Consider the following 22,381-nt stretch of genomic DNA (forward strand, 5'->3'; position numbering starts at 1 on the left):
TATTTCTCTCTTCATCAATCTCTCTCTGTCTCTCTCTCTCACACATAAGTGGGACGTGGTGAGTGTGAGCGCTGGAAGTCATCTGCGACTAAATTGGATTTTTCAATTGCTTGCTTTTATTCAGGTTGTATCACACATATGTGTGTTTTTGTATGCAAAATCTACTTATTTGGTTTGGTTGTATTAATATTTAGCATTTTGCTGGCAAATATGACGACCCAGAGAACAGTGAGTTTTGAGAACTTAACATAGCAGCACGGTGTTAAGGTGGAGGCTGGTGTCAGCATAGAGCAGTGCAGTCTGGCAGTAGGGAATGTGGTGAGGCATGAAAACATTCTGTCGGTTTTTAGGATAAAAAATGGATTAGTTTTAGTTTTAAAAAGTATTAAGGCAAATGACGTAATTCAAAGAAGTATTGTAATTCAAGGTTTGTTTACATTGAGGCTTCCCCAAAGTAGTATAAAGTAATACTGTCAAATGCTCCTCCTTTTATTCAGTGCAAAAGTATTCATCCCCCATGGTGTTTGTCCTGTTTTGTCACATTACAAGCTGGAATTAAAATGGATTTTTGGGGAGTTAGCTCCATTTAATTTACACAGAATACACTTTAATGGTGCAAAATAATTTTTATTGTGACACAAACATTAATTAAGATGAAAAAACAGAAATCTTGATTGTGTATAAGTATCCACTCCCATTGCTTTGAAACATCTATATAAGAGCTGGTCCAACCAAATAACTTTCTAAGTCATAATTAGCTGATTAATATCCACCTGTGTGCAATCACAGTGTCACATGGTCTGTCACATGATGTCTGTATAAATCCACCTGTTCTGGAAGGACCCAGACTCTGCAACACTACTAAGCAAACAACCCGAAGACCAAGGAGCACTCCACACAGGCCAGAGACAATATTGTAGAGAAGTATAGATTAGGTTTAGATCATGAAAAAAAAATCCCAAACTTTCTATACCCCACGAAGCACCATTATATCCATTATATCAAACTGGAACAAATATGGCAGCATCACAGACATGACAAGGGAAGGCTGCCCAGCACAACTCGGCGAGGAGGACATTAATCAGAGAAGCAACAAAGGCAGCAAAGATGACACTGAAGGAGCTGCAGAGATTCACAGCGGAGATGGGAGTGTCTGTCCATAGGACTGCTTTAAGGCATACGCTCCTCACATTCCAACAGGACAATAACCCTAAACAAACTGCTAAAGCTACACTGAGTGGTCTCAGATTATTGGTGCTGAGTTTGTGCTGAATAGAAGCACATGTAACACTTTAAATAAATGTTTTTTAGATAGGTGAAATATTTTAAAATGTCAAGGCATATCAGACTACCCCGACAGTGGCTGAGAGGCCTCAGACTCCGGAGTGTTAAAGTAGTAGCCATGTAGTGTAAATCAAATGGTGTTAACTCCCCAGAAATCCATTTTAATTCCAATTTGTAATGTGACAAAACAGGACAAACACCAAAGGGGATGAATACTTTTGCAAGGCACTGTACTGTAAAATATGAGTGTCAGGGTTCGCCGGGTGAGCGGGTGAGTGCACGGGCAGGCAAGCGGGCAGGAAGCAGGCAAGCAGGCGGAATTCGGGGTAAATGGGGGATTTATTAGGGAGTAGGACAGAACAGACCAAAAGACTAGTACTAACGCTAACCAACATCAATGACGGACCAAAACTAAGGCAAGACATGGACTCAAATAGACAAGATTGGGCGAAAATAATCGGACACAGCTGGGCAGGATCAGGGAAGCACACGTGGATAATCAGGGGGCGTGGCACACACGAGGATTGGACGAGCTGGGCATGACAATGAGTATAGTGCAAATGAAATGTTGCATTATGGCAAACTGGTTTCTCAAATTTAAAAAATGTCCCTGGACTGTACATCACATCCTGGATGGGATACCAGTCTATCACAGGGCACCAGGTTGGGATACACCATGGATGGGATACCAGTCTATCACAGGGCACCAGGTTGGGATACACCATGGATGGGATACCAGTCTATCACAGAGCACCAAGTTGGGATACACCATGGATGGGATACCAGTCTATCACAGGGCACCAGATTGGGATACACCATGGATGGGATACCAGTCTATCACAGGGCACCAGGTTGGGATACACCATGGATGGGATACCAGTCTATCACAGGGCACCAGGATGGGATACATCCTGGATGGGACATCAGTCTATCAAAGGGCACACATTGATATGCTGGTGTGGACTCATAGTCTTTGTCCAATTTAGAGATATCAATTAGCCTAACTGTGACATGGAGAGAATATTTAAAAAGCAAATCATTGGCACTTAAAAAATGCTTTGAAAGATACACAAGCTGCTGAGAATTTTTTTGCATACCGTAAAAGTAAAAGGATGAAATAACAGCATAATTAAATGAGATAAGTATCCAGTTGAACGAGAATCTTTCTTTTTTTTTACCCAAAATACTGCTTTGAAGAAGCTAACTGAAATGGTCACAGAGCTCAAGAAAGAAGTAAAGGACATCACAGAAGAAGGTTTTCTGAGATCCTCTTCCACACAGACTGTCGCATCACTACTCTTTGCAATAATCCTGTGTAAGATTTAAAGGAACTAGAGGAAACAGAAGAATGACAACCCTTGATTGCCAGTATGATCAAGCTGAATATATTTTGTCTGCACCTACCATCACTGTTTTGGGTTGAACCTGGCAATAAATCAGTTGTTCAAGAGTTCAGCTCCTCTCATTCCATCTGAATCTCACTAACGTGAACCGTTTTGCAGTTCCTGGAGGGGCATCATTACAAGTTTGGGTCCAAACCTGCTTTCCTGTGTCTTGACAAATGAGCTCAGTAAATTGGGCTGGCAGAATAGTCAAGGATGGCAGCAAAATAAAGCACACATTTAAAGGCATAGCACTGCAAATATGCAGGTTTGGTGACTGAATTTATATCTGAAATATTAATGACTGATACAAACTTAATTGGGTTATTCTTAAATGACTTCTGATTTGGGTTAATGAAAGACTGTACTGCTGACAGATACACTTTTATACATAAGGAAATGACATTGTTTTAGTACACATTACGGACATGGTGGCTTCCCTAATAAATCCCTCATTCCCTAATTCTTCAGCTCCTTCTCCTGCTTCCCTGGTCTATGCTCCATACTTGGTATGATAATTTTTTGATCATGCGAAAACATTTTACTCTGTGGATTATGCCCTATTATTAAAAAGACTGGATAGTATAGGAATCTCTGGTCAGTCATTGACTTGGTTTTCAAATTATCTCGCCTCGCCAATAGGGTTCAATGTGTAACTTTGATCACCATCTTTTTCAGCCTCTCTATGCATCACCAGCTGTTCCTCAGGGCTCAATACTTGGCCCCACTGTTATATTCCAAATATTGTTAATTTTTCTCCTATTCAATTATATTTTGCTGATACAGTTCTGTATGCCTCTGGTCCTTCTGTTGATCCAGTAATAAAATCGTTTTCCAGTAATAGCTTTCTGGAAGTAGAGCAGGCATTTACTAACCTCAGTCTATCATTAAATGCTGTTAAGACTAAAGTTACAATGTTTGGTCGGAAAGGAATTTCACTCATATCCTTTTTTCTCACCATATCACCGTGTTACAGTCTATGATGAAGGCAAAACTTGGCTTTTTATATAAGAACGAGTCCTCATTTACCTCGGCTGCCAAACATTTGATTGTTCAAACGACCATACTTCCCTTACTTGATTATGGGGACACAATTTATAGAATGGCAGGCAAAATAACACTTAAGGAACAATGTAATCTATCATTCTGTAATCTATCATTTGTTACAAATGCCCCCTTTAACATACACCATTGCCTTCTGTGTTCTTTAGTCAAGTTGCACTCTTTGCAGACTCATAATAACATTAATTGGTTTACGTTTATCGATAAAACTCTTCTCGGCTACTTCACCCCCTTACCTAACTCAGTTACTACAGACAATCTCCTATAATTCTCGGTCTTCTTCTTGTACTAGAATAAAGCCATCTAAACCTAACACTTTCTCTGGCCTGTTATCATTACAATCTGCTGCTGTCAATGACTGGAATTCATTACAGGAATCTTTGAAACTGGATAAATTTATTTCTGTCATTGCCTTCAAAAGCTTACTTATGGACATTTTTAATGACACTTGTAAATGTTCTAATTCTGTTTAATCTTTCTCTTAAGGGTTTTATTTAATTTTTTTTCATTATTTTTTAATTTATTTTTTTTTATTTTTGTTTTGTTTTACAAGTGCTTTCTGGCACTTGACAGGCTGTCCTTGTAAATAAGAAACTGTTCTTAATGCTTTGCCTGGTAAAATAAAAGTTAATGAGTGAAAGTTGGGTTCTGTGTTTGGTCCCGGGTCCTTACTGTGTGGAGTTTGCGTGGGTTTCCATTATGGCTGCAACGATTCATTGAGTAACTCAAGTAACTCGATTACAAAAAATCCTCGATGCAAATTCTTTGCTTCGATGCTTCATGTAATCCGCATGACTATGTACTGCTTAGTGGTCACATGTTTCACTCGGAGGAAGACAGGGAAAATAGCGAGGAAAGTCAGAGGAAAAGATGAAAAATGTCTAAAGTTTGGGACCATTTCAAACAAAATAAAAGCGAAAATACTGTACAGTGTGTCCATTGTAAATCTGAATTAGCTTAGCACAATAGCACAATGTTAATGATTTAACATCTCAACAGAAAGCACCAAGTCTATGCATCCAGTCCACAGAGCGGAACCAGTATACAAAGTAAGCGCGAGCGCTTCACTCACACCTAGACCTGTGATAGAAATGTATTTATGGGCATGTGTGTCAATAAAAAAAGTGTAACAAGATTCAGCCCAAGCAGGCCCTATCAATAAAAACACTGATAACACAACAGCAGTGAAAATGATGCTGTCGTAATTTAATTAACATGGAGCTGGAGCCTGTCTATACACTAACAGCAAAGAGACGGTTCCGTTACAGAGATGGTGAACTCAGGTGGAGTGACGGAAAACAGCAGCAGTGCTTGTAATCGCTACTAAACCTTCACTGGTAAAGAGCTAACTCTTTAGTTGACGGGATTCAAATACTTAATAATGAGCAAACATAGTTGCTACTTAAAATAAAAGATGCATCACAATTCATTAATGATGAACAAACATGAGCTAAATATTTCACTTGTATGACAGTTACTCTAGTAGTATGTGAGTGCACTTGGCACTGGCTGATACACCACATATATTGTACTTGACATACTATAGTCAACTCCTTCTGAATGAAAAAACTGTCACCACCAGATGCTGGGTATTCATGGCGATAACAGTCACCCCATGATGATAACAGTCACCCAATGGCGATATCAACCTCCCCATGGCGATAACAGCCACCCAATGGTGATATCATCCACCCCATGATGATAACAGCCACCCCATGTTGATGACAGCCAGCCCATGGCGATAACAGCCAGCCCATGGCGATAACAGCCACCCCATGATGATAACAGCCACCCCATGGTGAAAATAGTTGCAATCATAAAATCTGCTGGCTATCATTACAAATTCAACTGTAATATGTTACCCAGTCAATATCTGTTTTGGTTCCAAAAATATATGTAGTTTAAGCTTTTTTTAAATAGCAACATTTCTCCCAGCAATAGGTTTATTTGCACCTAAAATTCAGCAATATTATAGTTTGTCTATTGCAAAGTTATTCGAGGTCTTACAATATTATGAATTACATACATTTAATTTTAGACAACCAATATCATAGCTGACAACTGTAAATTGTGACAAAACACAAACAACAAAAGTATGACAAAAACAGAAAAGAGTTAAATAGTACCAAGATAATACTACAATGTCATTACACCAGTCTCTGTGTATAGCACCGACAAAAAAAAAGTAACTGCATGCAAGTACATACCCATCCATATTCAGAAACCACTATTCAGAATCACGGGGAATACCCAGGATGTGGCACCAAGCCACCACAGGGCACATACACACACCATTCACACCTACAGACAAAATTGCAACCCAAGGTACCTGAAGGAACTCCCACAACAACACAGGGAGAACATGCAAACTTCACACATAATTTATGGAACCCTAATGGAGACTTAAACCCTGATTCCAGAGGTGCTACCCACTGCACCACTATGCCAAGGCGAAAGTCAATATCAAACTATTTATTCTAATGACGAATTTTTTAGGACAAAACAACCCTCCTTCATTATAACCCTTAAAAGGACTGACATAGGCATCCAATAAGCACCAAACCAACCACATACCAGAAACACGAGGAGGTCTGATGCTGGACTATAAGGTACAAACATAGTGGTGATTTATTCAATGCTAAAGACACGAGAGGATCAGATAGGGTTCACATAGAACACAGGCAAACACACATGCAACAACAAGAGATACAACAAGTATTAACAATAACAATTACAAACATGCAAATCCCACTGGTGCTACAATGCTGATCTCATGATTGTTCATCACTAATGATCATCATGATGTATGACAGAGCTGCAGACGAGTGTGGGGCAGCAGAGTGAGAACAATGCTGCCCTGCTCTACGAAGAACCCCGGACCCATGCAGCGTGCTCTGAAGCCACCCCTGCCAGCCCAGCGGGCACCATGGCAGACACCGACCGTTCACCAAGGGCACCCCACTTAGCAGTGAGTACGACCAACAGAGGCATGAAGTAACAGGCATGCAGTAACTCTGGACATCAATGCTAATAACACTAGTTTATAGACATGTAATTATGAATCTGAATGATTTTAAGCCATCTCACATACAGAAGTCGACCAATATGTACCCTTTCAGCTCATTGAAACAATGCCTCATTTCATCTTAAAAGTGATTCAATTAAAAGCAATTGTCTTATATATATATATATATATATATATATATATATGCCTTTAGTATATGATAGAGTGAACCAAAAAATTGTGAAAAGAAATGATTTGTTGTTTATTTTTTAACTTTTATTCTCATCCTCTCTCCTCATGTTATTCTGTTTCTTTTCTTCTCTCTTCCCCTGTCTCCCGACTGGTCTACCTCCTACTGTGACGTTTGTGTATACTGTACGTATGGTCGGGTTGATGGCCAGTTTTTTGCTGATACTTGTGACTAGTGACATGGTCCATTGTAACAGCAATAAAGGGTTCTCATCATCATCATCATCATCATTTTTCAAAGATATGCTAAAATAGTATGGACAGATTTGTTGGTACCAGAGACTATTCATCTTTGCATTATAGTCATGTTTATGTGTTTAATCAGCCATTCATCAGCCATTCAGCCTATTGTTACGTCCACATGTATGCGGGTGTGTATGTGTATCCATCTTTCTATTCAGATCCCGTTAAGCAAGTCTGCCGATCCGGTTCAACCTTTTCCATTTCTCTCCACGAACTCAGTGCCAAAACTGGATGAACTGGTTGTTGTCACCTCCTTGTTTCCCGCCTCTCCACTCAAGGAGCACTCTGCTCTGGATTTTTCTCTTGCTGTTTGCTACCTTTGTCTTTGCTTGCGCTTGTTGTGTTTGATTTCCCAATACGAACTATTTTAGCCTTCGGTATACTCTCTTTTGGATTTTGTTTTGGTTGTTATACTCTTGTATTTGTTTACCAGCTATTTTAACCTCCTTTCTGATTAACGACTATTCTTTGGATTACAGTTTTGATTTGGGTGCCCTGTATAAATATTTTGTATATAAAATATACTGTATATGCAAGGGTTATAGGGAGTGCCTGCCATTTGTTTTCTACGTGAAAAACATTTTGTCTATGTTTTGTGGTTAGTAAGAGTTAGGTTAGCAATTGTCTTTTCATTTTACTTTAAGTTAGGGAAGTTTTTGTTGGTACGCAATTAAGTAGTTCACTGGTTTTGGTAATTGTGTTGGCCTTTGTCACTCCTAAAGTTCACCCTTGTGTTTCACATATCCCATATTTCCAAAATATATATCTCTTTATATCATCGCCCTGGGTGTTAATCATTTCCTGACCTCCATATTCTTTTCCTCCCTATCCCCTTTTCCTCATTCCGTGTTCTTATTGCTGCTTACACCCTGACCGTAGACCGGGACGTAACACTATTTAAAGGGAAAGAATGCGCTTCTGTGTTGTTGGGTATCATTGTGTCCCCACACTGAACATGGACCAGAGAAAGCAAAGGAGAGAGCTGTCTGAGGAGCTCAGAAAGAAGATTATAGGTAACAGTGTTATAGGTTATAAGGTATAAACAGGTAAAGGCTATAAGTCCATCACCAAGCAGCTTCATGTTCCTGTGACCACAGCTGCCAATATTATTAAAAAGTATAAGGTTCATGGGAGTGTAGCCAACCTCCCATTTTCATTTGTTTAATTATATAAAAATACTCAAAATATGAGTTTTTTCCTGCTCATTAACAATGTAAACCTAAAACCAATTTAATGCGTGGTATCTGTTTTCCAAATCTATAAAGTGTCAACACTAATCAATTACTGTCTCTCAGCCCCACGTTAGAAATCTTACGGCAAATCTGTATTATTCCATTATAAACCTAAAGGAGCGTTGGGGTAGACTATTACAAGGTTATAAAAAATGTAAATGTGCGCGCAGACTTCCGTCGAATTGGAAATCTCACACTAGCTATGAAACCCTAACATTGTATTTTTAAGAGCACGTTGGAACATTGTTAAATAAGAATAATCAAATTCATCTGAAACATGAACCGTGACTCGGTTATTCACACTCCGTCGTGATTTATCCCTTCTATGTAATATGCCTGTAGGGTATATTTGCTGTTTACCCCACATGTAGATATATACTGTTTAAAACCACACAAACAATTTTACTGATTAAAAGTTATACATTAATTATTTTAAATATTGACATGACAGAATCTGTAACAACAAGCCTAAAAGTTATGCTGGACTGTGTAACGCAAATAATTAGAAAAAATGTGCTCCCTGACACGCACGTTAGTTTATGTAGCCTAATAATTTAAATATTCTTAATAAATTTTCGATTAACGACTTTCCGATCTTAAACCAATGTCCCCACAATGTATGTGCTGTCTAGGTAGTAAGGAAAAAGTAAAGAAGTAGTTTAGCTAGTTAAAGCGATTTGGGGAGATTTTCGTTTTAATTGAAATAGCATTCGCGTGGTAACATACGATATTCACCACATATATAAAATACCTTTCGGATTAATGAAACAATCTATGTTTGTTACAAAGAAACGTCGTATAAATAATATCCTGGATCCATCTCGGTAATCATTATTATCAGCTGAACTACAAAAATAACTCATATATGAGGTTATTCTTGTTTATTATCCCATTTTTCTCAACACATTATATGATTAATACGTTGATTTAATAGACATTAATAATTACTTACTGCGTGTTAGTCGATTCTTTGCGAAAGTTACACTAGCCTACTGAGAAGAAAATATTTACTTTCGTTTTCACCTTCGATTCACCTGGTAATACTTGTTTATACGTGTTATAAGGGGTGAGAATTACACACACGTTTTTGTAATAAATAGATACTTTTGTAATAAATAGTACGTCAGATCAACCCCCATATTAAAATAAAGCTGGAGTATCCAGTTACATCAAACCATCCATCCATCCATTTTCCAAACCGCTTATCCTATTCGGTCGCGGGGGGTCCGGAGCCTATCCCGGAAGCAATGGGCACGAGGCAGGGAACAACCCAGGACAGGGGGCCAGCCCATCGCAGGGCACACTCACACACCATTCACTCTCACACGCACACCTACGGGCAATTTAGCAAGTCCAATTAGCCTCAGCATGTTTTTGGACTGTGGGGGGACACGGGAGTACCAGGAGGAAACGATGACATGGGGAGAACATGCAAACTCCACACACATGTGACCCAGGCAGAGACTCGAACCTGGGTCCCAGAGGTGTGAGGCAACAGTGCTAACCACTGCACCACCATGCCACCCCTACATCAAACCACACATTACGGAATTCGCCATGTTATTTTCCAATATAACAATCATTTCTGCGACAATTAATAACATATATCAACGAAGCATTATATCCGGTGTACTATTTTTCTTTGTATTCCCTTTCGTAAATGTTCCTACCATAAACTGCGTTTGAATAAGAAAAGTAAGTTTTCTGTAGAACAGAGTCCACAGTACAGATCGGGAACACCTCAACTATGGAAATGGCTAGATTTATCCCTTATGGAAATTCACTATGGTTTCCCATGGTTTTCATGAAGTAACCTATAGTTTTACTATGGTACCTCATGGTACTTTGGTACTACCCATAGTACTAGCATGGTTTATCCATAGCACTTCATGGTAGCTGTGGTACTATCATAGTTTACATATATTATTACTGTATTAGGGTTGCCACCATTGATTTGCGAAAACACTCTAAGCTTTTTTTTTTTTTTTTTGGGGGGGGGGGGGGGGTGATTAGACAATTTTTGCAAATATGCTGATGGTCCCAGAGTGTCAACGGTCCGACGTATAATTCTTCGATCTTACAATGACGATTCCTGTACGTTAAAAATAGTAAAATAGTCTGTATTTTAAGATTCACTGGCAGGCAAGCATAGCACCGCATGAGATACAATACATTGGGATGCTGCCAGGATGCATGCATTTTTTGCGTGTTTTATGTGTATCAAGTATACATAAGTTGGACAGAATCGTAGTGAATAACAATTCCATACAATAAATGTTCAATGCATGTATGCATGATACATACAGTAGCTTTAGCTATTTCATTTTAGGGTTAGCACCATTGTTAAAGTTTTTATGGTAAATAGGATTATTACTGAGCAAACTTTATTGAATTACATTAGCCAAATATATAACTCCGCTTTACAATGCATATAGGCTACGAATTTGTCTTTTTTTTACTTTATATTTAAACTACAATACAAAACGCTCGACTTATGATATTTTCAAGTTCCAATGAGGTAATCGGAACCCTGTACTGTTAATAGAGGTAGGAATCTCTATTGCCACTTGTACCTATATTTGTCCTGACGTCTGTCTGAGGTTCGCGGGTTAAGTGGACGGGCAGGTGGGCAGGAAGGATCAGGCAGGCGAAAGTTGGGACAAACTGGGTTTTATTAGGGGGAAGACAACTACGGGAGAACGGGACATCGCAAAGATCATTAACATGATCGAGCTGGATCAGCCTCCTGAGATCCTCAGGAGTCGCCTGGAGGAGAGGTGGGCGAGAACGCGGCGAAGTCGTGCTGCAGCTGCTCGGCGAGCTGGTCCTCCTCTGGGGAGCCCTGTGCGGCCGGCTCGTCCATCACCCTCCAATAAAGTCCCTGGATGGTGAAGTATTGATTAGCGATGGCCGCGAGTGTAGCCGGAGCCACCAGCGGAGGCGTAGCGGTTGCAGCTGGCAGAGGCGAAGGGAGCGCCACGGGCTGGGCGGCTGCAGGCGGCGGGACGGGCGTGGCCCCTTTAAGTCTCCGAGGCACCCGCGGGATAGCGTCCCGTACCGCGCCGGCCCCCTTATTGACCAGTCGCTCGGGCCGGAAACAATACCGCTCGAGGGGCGGCGGTCGCTCCCCGGTAAGCGGCACCGACTCTCTGAGGAGGAGGGGTTCTTCCTCCTCGATGTCCGTCGGGAGCCATACCTCGGCGAGGGCACAGGCTCCTAGGCTGACCGTCGGCTCTTCGGGCTTCCTCCTTCTCCTCTTCTTTTCCCTCTTGTTTGGGTCGGTCATTCTGTTATGGTGAAGACGGGCAGGTAGGCAGGCTGGAGGTAAGGAAGGACGATGCAGGTAGACAAAAGACGGGGAAAACTGGGGATTTATTGGGGAAACGACGAGGGACATGGCAACAGGAACACAACTTCAATGACCAACAAGAAACCAGGGTAAGACACGGACTGAAATAGACAAGACTGGGCGAAAATAATAGGACATAGCTGGGCAAGATTGGGAAAGCACACGTGGATAATCAGGGGGCGAGGCACACACAAGGATCGGACGAGCTGGGCATGACACCAGTAAGTGGTCATTCAAGGCTGTGCCATTATATTTAGCAGAAGAGTCGAATACCACCCTGATTTTCTCTGGTTTTCTAGGGTGTTAAACTCCTTGGTGAGGAATATACCACTTGTTACCTGTTCGGGGTTGTTCTTCAGCTCTCTCTGCGTCCTTATCCTTAAAGATTCCTTCAATAAATGTGACATAATCATCCTTAAATTTGGGATTTTTCTCTAGTTTCCTCTTCAAGTGATTTAATCATAGTAGAGCTAGCTGCTTATTTTCTGGCAGATGTGGACGTCTCTTAAAGGGGAGGAGCATCTCTAGGTGGCCTTCTGCATTACGACATATCCTCTCGTTCAACAATTGCATAAATTGCATGTCATCTTGGGATATGCTCTTTTCCCCTTGACTAGTATTTTGGAAGTCTGACTCAAGAGCCTTAATAATAGTGGCTGGTGTCAATGATGGAATTTCCTTGACTGATACAGTCGAACCTCGTTACTACGTACAAGACGGGATATCAAAAACATGTATGTTATAAGCATAGAACGTTGTAACCACATAGTGCAAGACGGATGAAATAACTCACGAAATACCCATGTAAATGATAAAACTTTAATAGAACAGACCCTTAAATTGACTACAAAACAAACGAAAACATTATTACTTGTTAAATAATTCAACGAAGCTCATTTGGATCCTTGAAATTTTCCTTAAATTACTCACGATTACTTAGTACCGGCCGGCGATAAACGGCAACGAAAATACACAACGGCTGGTCAAAATGGATTTTTAAAATAAACATTCGCATCCAAATTGCCATTTGGCCTGAAAATATTAATGAAATATTGGTCAAATTAAATAATAAAATCCTTTACTTCCATTATTATTCTGAATTCACAATTACAGGCATGACCGGTATTTCACAAGGTTTAATAAACAAAGACTACGCACACAACACTTAACAAGCCATTACTACGCAGTCCAGTAACGATCGGTCAATGCAACTCATTTAACGCGGGAAGTTACAACGCAATAGACAAATGTGCATTGTCGGGCGAAGATCAGGTAGATACAGGTAGATGTAGCGACACAAGTTATGTTGGGCGGGGAGAGCGCTGTACATTGTAATGATGGTTAGTTTTCGTATTTTCTCTAGAAATTTGGATGTTGTATTGAAGTTTACGCTGTAAGGGTGTACGCTGTAAACAATGGCTGCTATTGGAATAATACATAGGCTAAAAACGGGAATTAGAAACCTGTACGTTGAAAAGGTGAAAACGTTGTATCCGGGGTACGTAGTAACAAGGTTCGACTGTATGTGGTGGCACAGACCTGTCACTTCAGTTGACTTCGCCACGTTCAATAAGTTACCAACAATACTCCATCCAAGATCAGTTTTGACGGCAATTAGTTCATCTTCACCCCCGGTGATAACATCTCACGGTGCTAGTGCTCTCTCAGTGCACAATCATAGCCTATCAGGATTCCAACCTCACAATCCTTTAACTCTGGTATCTCCCTGGCTATCCTGTTTAAATGTTCTCACCTCTTGGCAGTTTCTGGCATAGGGATGTGAGAACATTCCAGTGGGATGAACTCTCTGGTGTAGGCAGGTGGCAAATTGATAAAGTCATGTGAGGAAAACCCCTTGAGTCTAAGACCACTAACTCGATTACTCTGAACAATGGAATCTTTTCCCATCATAGTGGTAAGCATCAGCTTAATAGGACTAGGACTGCTCCCATTCTTTCACATACCTCTTGGTCTACAAAGGTAATACTGCTCTGTGTATCCAGCAGGACATACACTAAAACCTCTACATTAGGCGTGCTGGTTAAGGAAACCTATACTGGCACTATCATGGAGGTGCTCCCTCTGTGTCCTCTATTCACACTGCAGGAAAGAGAAGATGTGTTTCTTTCAGCCAGTAAGGCCTGAAAAGGTGGATCTACTATCACAGATCTATCTCCATGAAGTGATGTTGGATGATGTTTTCTACATACCCTACAAGTAGCTTTGCTTCTACAAAGCTTTTGCTTCTTTTTGCATTATGTCCTCTTGTAAGACAACCAAAACACAAGTTATTCTCTATTATAAACTTTCTTTTGCTCTCCAAAGGTTTATCAGCGAACATCTGACACCTGTGAATGGAATGGTTTTCCGCACAACATGTACATACAATTAAGTTTGGAGGGGTTGGTGAGACGTTAGCACTTTTAAATTGGCCTGAATCCTTGGAGCTGTCCTCCACAGTGCTATATGGTTTAGTCATTGTACTTGAATTATCTGATGCTTTCACATTTGTGACGAATGAGTTAACCTTGGGACGCTTTATGTCTCGGGATGACATATTCAGGTGACTTCAAGGCGTGGAAGAATGTTACAGGATTGCACGCTATTTCAGCTTCTTGTGCTATAAAGTTGGAAAACTCCTCGAAGTTAGGGTATTCCTCCATTTGCCGCAACCTCTTTGTGACATGCCGATTCCATCTCGACGTCACCCAATCAGGGAGCTTTTGGAGCAACCTTTGATTCTCCTCACAGTCGTTTAACACCTGAAGCCCTTTTACATGTGCCATAGCACTGCTGCAAGACAACAGAAAGTCCCTAAATTGCCTCAATTTGAACGATTCTCATTAGCCAATCCTGGGCCAGTTATTCAGTTTTTCTCTGAATGCATGCTTTATTACAAAAGGATGGCCATAACGAGCATTCAAAGCCTCCCATGCTCTATCATAGGCTTCGTAATCAGTTCTGTAAAAGTTTCCCTCTAGTACTGATCGTGCTTCACCACCAATATATTTCTGTCAATAGAATGTTCTGTCAGCTGGATTTGTACACCGCTGTTCTATCAACGCCTAAAAATTTACACTCCACTCTAAAAACTTAAGTGGGTCCCCTACAAAAACTGAAGGCTCTGGTGCAGGAAGTCTACTTATTTTATTACTAAATCCATTTTCAATAAACAATGTCCTTAGGACATTTACAATTGGTGTCGGTCGATATGTCTTGTCAATGTCGGAACAATCGTGAAACATTCTGCTATATTTGTGGCAAATATACGATTGCGCCTCATAGATGTTCAATGACTGATCTTGTACAGCACTTCTGCTGTAAAATCTGTGATCAAGACAAGTTTTGGGCACCTCACATCTGTCGTGCAACATGTACTGTGCTGTCTGTCTGAGAGCTTGACTCAGAGGCACTCGTAAGACAATGCGATTTGCTTTCCCGAAGCAAAACATTGACTAAACTGAACTGCCATGCTGCTGAAGTTGATCATCTAAACTCACAGGGTACTATTTCTTTTTACTCCTTTGTTTGAGCTGTGTTGTCTTTGGTTTGCATACCCTACAGGTGGAACAAATGAACAAGTTAATTTCAGTTTAATATTCATCCATCCATTTTCCAAACCGCTTATCCTACTGGGTCGCAGGGGGTCCGGAGCCTATCCCGGAAGCAATGGGCACGAGGCAGGGAACAACCCAGGATGGGGTGCCAGCCCATCGCAGGGCACACTCACACACCATTCACTCTCACATGCACACCTATGGGCAATTTAGCAACTCCAGTTAGCCTCATGTTTTTTGACTGTGGGGGGAAACCGGAGTACCCGGAGGAAACCCCACGACGACATGAGGAGAACATGCAAACTCCACACACATGTGACCCACGCGGAGACTCGAACCCGGGTCCCAGAGGTGTGAGGTAACAGTGCTAACACTGCACCACCATGCTGCCCCAGTTTAATATTCAGTTTGACATCAATGCTGCTTTATCTGATACAATTTAGCAGATGCTTTTGTCCACAGTGACATACAAGTGAGGCAAATAGCACATTACAAACATTCACGCTGTTGGAGTTCACTAGGCAGCACAGCCTACTGCAGCTAGGCTACGCTTCCAATGAACACCCAGGTAAAAGTGTAAGTCTCGTTTGGCTCTCAACGGAGGCGGTCGCACTTCTTACCCTCTCCCTCCCCTTATCTTCCCTGCTTCGCTCCTCTCGTCTCGTCTAGTCTACTGTCTTATACTGTGTCTGTGAAGAGACTCTCTCAGCCCTGCTCTCCAAACTACGGAAAATTATGGATTTAATCAGCTGGTCTCTCAACGCAATTGACACCATCTTCTCGACGAGAAGCCTAGGGTCGGGGGAACCTGACTGTCCTGCAGGAACGTATGCAGCTGGCTACACGATGGACGGATGGGAGCGGTGGAGGGTCGTGTGCCTGGCAGCTCTTTCCGTGGAGGACATTGAAGACAATCTACTTATTCGGAACCATGATTACAGGTATTATGCTGATTGGATTAGGCATTGCCCTGGTTTATCAAAGATTGAAGAAGACGGTGACAGCCTCTCAAAAGCCCCACTAGGCTGGCCGGAATGATTGATGGAGTGGGCAGAGCTGTTAGCACTCAGACTGTGCAGACTGTGCAAACTGGATAACATCGTGGAGAAGCTAACAGCTTTGCAAAAATTATTGGATGGCGGAGATCAGCGTGGACATTAGAGGAGCTGGAAATTTCAGCTCCTCGCATGGAAACCCAAACAACCTTATTCTATCAAGTATTTGGCTCCCCCATATCAGCACTGGCCTTGGCCAAGGCTGCTGCTGGAACTAACAACTCCCCCAGAAGAACAAGGCAGTGAGACTCTCTTGCATTCCTCTCCCCCAATCCCAAGGACTTACCCTCCCCCCATCCCACGCCTCCGCCGCTTCATACCCCCAGCGTGAACAGGCGGGTCTGACCAGCGCCGTTTCTATGGCAGCAGGACCGGATGGCTGTCTGTCTCTGCTGGGTCACCTCCACACCCCCTTTCCCCTACCCGTTGCAAGTCGTGTCATTTTTATGTAAGGTGTACTGCCCATGTGCTTATGTTGCTGAGGTGTTTTTTTCGGTTCCCACAATGTACTCCCTACTGGAGTGCATTCTGGGGGGTGTTTTTTTATTCTCCTCCTCTCCCACCATGTTATCTTGTTTCTATTCTTCTCACTTCCCCTGTCTCCCGGCCGGTCTTCCCCCTACTGTGATGTCTGTGTATATGTAAGGTCGGTTGATGGCCTGCTCTTCACCGGTACTTGTGACTGGTGCCATGGTATATTGCATCAGCAATAAAGGGCTTTTCCAATCCAATCCAATCCAAGTAATTATTGGTGCAGGAGCTACACAAAAACTCATCAAAACAACAACTTAATACGACTATTCAAAGACCAGAAATGCAACATAAGAGCATTCAGAAAAGTAAAGGGGCACCAAACATCTTCAGTTTGTGCAGGAAGTAGAACCTCTGGAGTGCAGGCTTGGTCTCTGTGTTGGAGTGGAAGGACCAGGATAGATCATCGGTGATGTTCCGAGGAATTAAAAACTTCTGACTCTCCATTCTATCAATGTATATGGTGGTATGCAAACCCCCTTGCAATTTTCTAAAGTCCACAATCCCCTCCACGGTTTTGCTGATGCTGAGGTAAAGTACTATCCTCACACCACTATGATAAGGCATTTGTAATGTGCACGAATAAACACTCAGGGCACGCAATCTCCAATGTGGTTTTCTTTTACTCGACTTCCCCAAAAACTAACACACACCTCCCAATTCCCATCATACACTTCACCTCTCCTACGGTAAGCACAGTACGACATAACAGCACTGATCTCCTCTGTGAAGGCTCTCTGAATGCCATTGGTGATGAGGACCAGAGTGAATGTGTCATCAGCAAATTTAACAGTAACACTGGAGCTATGTTTGGCTATACAGTCATCTGTGGCCAGGGGATACAACAGGGGGCCACGTATACACCTCTGTGTTGGACCAGTGGTCAGGAATTGCATAGAGCATGCTCACATAGGCGTTGCTCCTGCCCAGGCGTGTTGGAGAAGTGTACATTGCCATAGCAAGGTCATCATCTGTGCATCTATTTGAGTGTTTGGCACATTGGAATGGGTTCAAGATGGCAGTAAGAAAAGATGGGTGATTTGACTAAACGTTCAAGGCACTTCATGACAGGTGTCTGTGCCATAGGATGGTACTCAGTCAGGCTGGAAACATCAACTCTCTTGAGCAAGGGAATAATGGTGGTTTCTTTTAAACAAGATCACTGACCAACTCTGATTGAAAATGTCAGTGAAGACCCCGACTAGCTGGACGGTGGATTCTCTGAGGACTTGGCCATGTATGCTGTCAGGGCCCAGTGCATTGCCTGTGCTGACTCTTATAAAAGCTCTGCACACTTCAGCCTCTGCTAGGATGAGTGAGGAACAGGCCTGGGTTACAGGCAGTTTCTCAGCAGTGTAGTGTACTCCTGTAGTATCAATAACTACTCATCTACGACAATCAGGTGTGTACAGCTGTACTCAGTAAGTTTAAACAGGTGAGTATTGCTCTACTCAGTAGAGACCTGTATGGGTCCTCTGCTGATGTCAACTGAAATCCAAACCACATTATTGTGAAAATAGGAGAAAAAGTCAGTTTTGAGGTAGAATTTTCTAGAAGTATTAGTGGGCAGCTCTGTTGCATCAAGTCTCTAAGGTTCGAATCTGGCTCCTGCCCTGTGTTGGCTGTAGTTTGTATGTTCCGATGTTCCGCCTGTGTTGTTAGTATTTTGTGCCACATGGCACCTGTTCAGTGTGAGATCAGTATTCACGTTACTCTGGTGTGTGTGTTTCTGCATTCCAAGCAAAAAGCAAGATATGCTGCCTGTGATGCCCCTGCTACCTGTGATGTCACTCCTACCTGCCCGGCTGCCAGTGATGTCCCCCTTGCATGTGACGACTCTCCGGCCTAGATGCACCACCCTCTATGACCTCCCTGCTCAGACATCAACATCCATAACTCCTCTGGATCTTCTGCATTTAAACTCTGATTGTAACAGATTGGAGCATATATATATCAGGATTATATTAATCTGACTTCCTCTGCCAGCGCAAAGTGGATGGGCTCCCCCTTTGAGTCTTGTTCCTCCCAAGGTTCCTTCCTAGGGAGTTCTTCCTTGCGTCTGTCGCCTATGTCTTGCTCTCTGAAGCCACTGGACTGGGATAATGTAAAGCACTTTGAGAGAAAGTAATGCTGTGGAAATGCACTATATACAAATAAAACTGAATTTAACTGACATTTGAAATTACTCCCCAAGTCACAAACACACAGCTCAGTTCAACTAGGAAAATGATTCTAATACAATAATAAAAAAAAAAAAAAATAATTTATATTTCAAAGCAAAAAATACATAAAAATTACTTTAGAAAATGTATTTTATCTTTTATTTACTTTATCTTTTATTAAAAATGTCATGACATGAGAAATGAAGGACTCAAGGGCAAGCATCACTCCAGGACAGGGCAGACAAGTAGAGGGACAATGGAGACAGGGATGGAAACATAGAAGGGAGCCACAGGCCAGGGCAAAACACAGGCAGGACAGGGTATTGGGACAGGGATCAAAGCGTGAGGGAACAGGGAACATCCGGGAAGTCTCCCAGACCCTGGGGTGGAAGTACCACAGGACCTGAGGGGTCAGCTGGACCAGAACAGGAAGGTACATTGGTGTCACATTTCCCCTTGGCCTTTGCAGGAGAGCAGCCTAAGCAGGCAGTATCAAGTGAATGGGGGTCTGGGTGGCTGGCATGGATAGTGTGCCCCCGTCATCACCTCTGGGAGATTTGGCTGGCCCCTCCCTTGGGTCCTAGCTGACATCGGTGGCTGCACAGGAACCTAGGATCAGGCCATCATTGACTTCAGTCGGAGGGTCACAGTCTAATCTTCCTGCATGGCTGTGACCTGGGGCATGGATATTGCCACAGCAGCAACCAGGGAGTCGGACATCAGCACGGCAATGATTGGGGAGTTGGGTGTCGGCTCTTTCCTGTGGGTCCAGTAAGGTAGGTACTCTCCAAGGGGAGGTGCTGAAGAGCTACCTGAAAGAGATGAGGAGCCTACCGATTGGGAACCAGGAGGCTGTGAGGAGGCCACTAAGGTGACAACAGGAGATGAGGTGGCTGCAGGCAGAGCTGGAGATGATGCAGACGCCAATGAGAAGGCATGAGACAAGGCGGGAGCTGAGGGGGTGGTAGAAAAGGAGGCAGAAGCTCTCAGCGCCACAGGTAAGAAGAGTGCAGTGGGGGCACCTGGAGCTGAGCCAGGCTCAGCCAGGGCCAAACGCTGCTATGGTTCCCTGTGGGACAACAGGCAAGAAACAGCAGCCCAGAGCTAGTCATTGGCATGGTTTCACCTGTTTCGTATGCAGGTGGGATGGCTTACTTTGGGTTAGAGTCGGCTGGCACAGCTGCTGTGGACTTGGGTGATGCGGCTGTTCTTGGGCCAGGAGCCTAGGACTCAGATGGGCCAAGGGCCAGAAATGTGAGTCAAGCAGCCCTCTCTGGGCCAGCAGCCTGGAGCACCTCTGGGGTGGGGTCCCAGAGAAGCGGAAAGGCTTCCCCAGGGCCAGGATCTAGAGACTTGAGTGGAGCAATGGCCCCTTCTGAAGCAGGATTCTGGAGGTACAGAGTCTGATGAGGAGGGCTCAGGCTGCACGGGGCGAGAGCTGTGGAGACCTGTGGAAAGACTACAGGCTGAACTGCGGAGAGTCGAGCAACTTCATAATGTGGGGGAAGTGGCAAGTCTTTCAAGGTCAAAGATGCATCAAAGACATTGAATGTAAGATTATTGTGTGATTATCTGTAGCTGACATTTAGGATCCTTCAATACAACAGAGAGCTGCTCCAATCCTGAGTCTCCTGTGTTATTTTTCCTCAGCACCAGCTCTCTCAGGTGTGAGGGGTTTGACCTCAGAGATGAAGCCAGAAAAGCACAGCCTTTATCTGTGACTCTACAGCCTGACAACCTGTAAAGAGAATGAGAGAAACTCTTCACTCTCTCAGCTCTGGACACACAGCTTAGTTCAATGAGGAAAGTATCTGAATTAAAATATATTTACTGTTAAATAGCAAAATTACTACTACTTAATGAAACAGTTATCTCATCTAATATAAAGTTGCAACGAATATGTAAAATAATTTCATGCCTCAGCTCTGTACCCATTACTCAATTCATTAAAGAACTGGGATTTGCAGACATACTGTATGGTCACCAGATTATCCACGTCAGTAAGAGGATTCTTTCAGCTATGTCAGGATTTGTGAAGTACCATTTCAATTAAAAGCACCTGGGACTCATTTATAAAAAAAAAAAATGTATGTACGAAAACTCAACATTCCTCCGAAAAGTAAAAGTCAGATTTATAAATTAGTTGTCATTGGTGACACACCACAGCACACAGTCCACAACAGCAAAATGTGTTCTCTGCATTTAACCCATACAGTATGTGACAATGTGACATAGCAGGGGACAGCTAATTCAGTGCCCGGGGAGCAGTACTTGGGGGTGGTACCTTGTTCAGGGTACCTCAGTGGTGCTTTACTGGTCGGGTATTTGATCCTGCAATCTTTCAATTACGACTGGGCTTCCCTAACCATTAAGCCACCACTGCCCACCGTCCTAAAAATCGTGCATAAACAATGATACTCATCATACATTAATGAATCCAGTGTTGGGCATTTCAGATTTCTATCAACCAGTTAATCATAAAGAGTCTGTCACAGAGTACTCAACTGTTTAGTAGAAACAAAATCTTGGTCAGGATTTGTAGCCTATGGACCTGAAATGCCCAACACCACATAAAGCCCATGTATCACAGAGACATTAACAAATTCTACCACAAACTGGCAGAACTGCTGTAGCAGAGACCTGCAGACTCCAAAAGACCAGAGCTTCCTCAGGAAGTAGAGATGACCTAATCCCTTTTCTACAAGGCCTCTGTGTTCACAGTCCACTCCAGCCTGTTATCCAGGTGCACACCTAGGTACCCTGTGTTAATTTATGTTGCACCTTGGTCGGAGAGAAACATTGTTTTGTTTTTAACTGTGTACTCTATTAACTGTGTATGGTTAAAAATGACATTAGAAACCTACTTGACTTGACTTGATGTGTGCACGATTAAGACATCGCTCCATTTCTATCCACTTCTTACCCTACATTGTCAATGCAAATTAGCCACATGTATATAAAAACACACACACTAGGTTTGCAAAGCCATTTCAGAGAAAATTGAGCTACGAACAAGAGGGGGAAAAGGAATTTCTCAGATTGTGTATTTTAATATGTATTAGCTGTTACATCGGGGCATAGAAGGAGGCGAGGGCAGGGATAGGGGCTCCAAAAAATGACTTAATTAAATTAAACAGAAGCAGGACCAAACCAAACAGGCCACAAGGGGTCAAAACAGGAAGAAGAGTATCAGGCAGGGCATGAGTATGGGGACCACACTCAAGCACAAGCAGGAAGTGACATCAATGACAGGACTGGGAAGCACAGGACG

The 22,381-nt window shown here is 42.6% G+C and overlaps 1 protein-coding gene across 1 annotated transcript in view; it reads right to left on the reverse strand.

Annotated features, from left to right (window-relative positions):
• The window catches only part of LOC125742321 (protein NLRC5-like), a 165,273-nt gene that overhangs the window by 115,649 nt on the left and 27,243 nt on the right, over positions 1-22,381 (reverse strand). The gene's annotated exons all lie outside the window — the stretch shown is intronic.

This window comes from Brienomyrus brachyistius, chromosome 1, assembly GCF_023856365.1.
Source record: "Brienomyrus brachyistius isolate T26 chromosome 1, BBRACH_0.4, whole genome shotgun sequence".
Lineage (NCBI taxonomy): Eukaryota > Metazoa > Chordata > Actinopteri > Osteoglossiformes > Mormyridae > Brienomyrus > Brienomyrus brachyistius.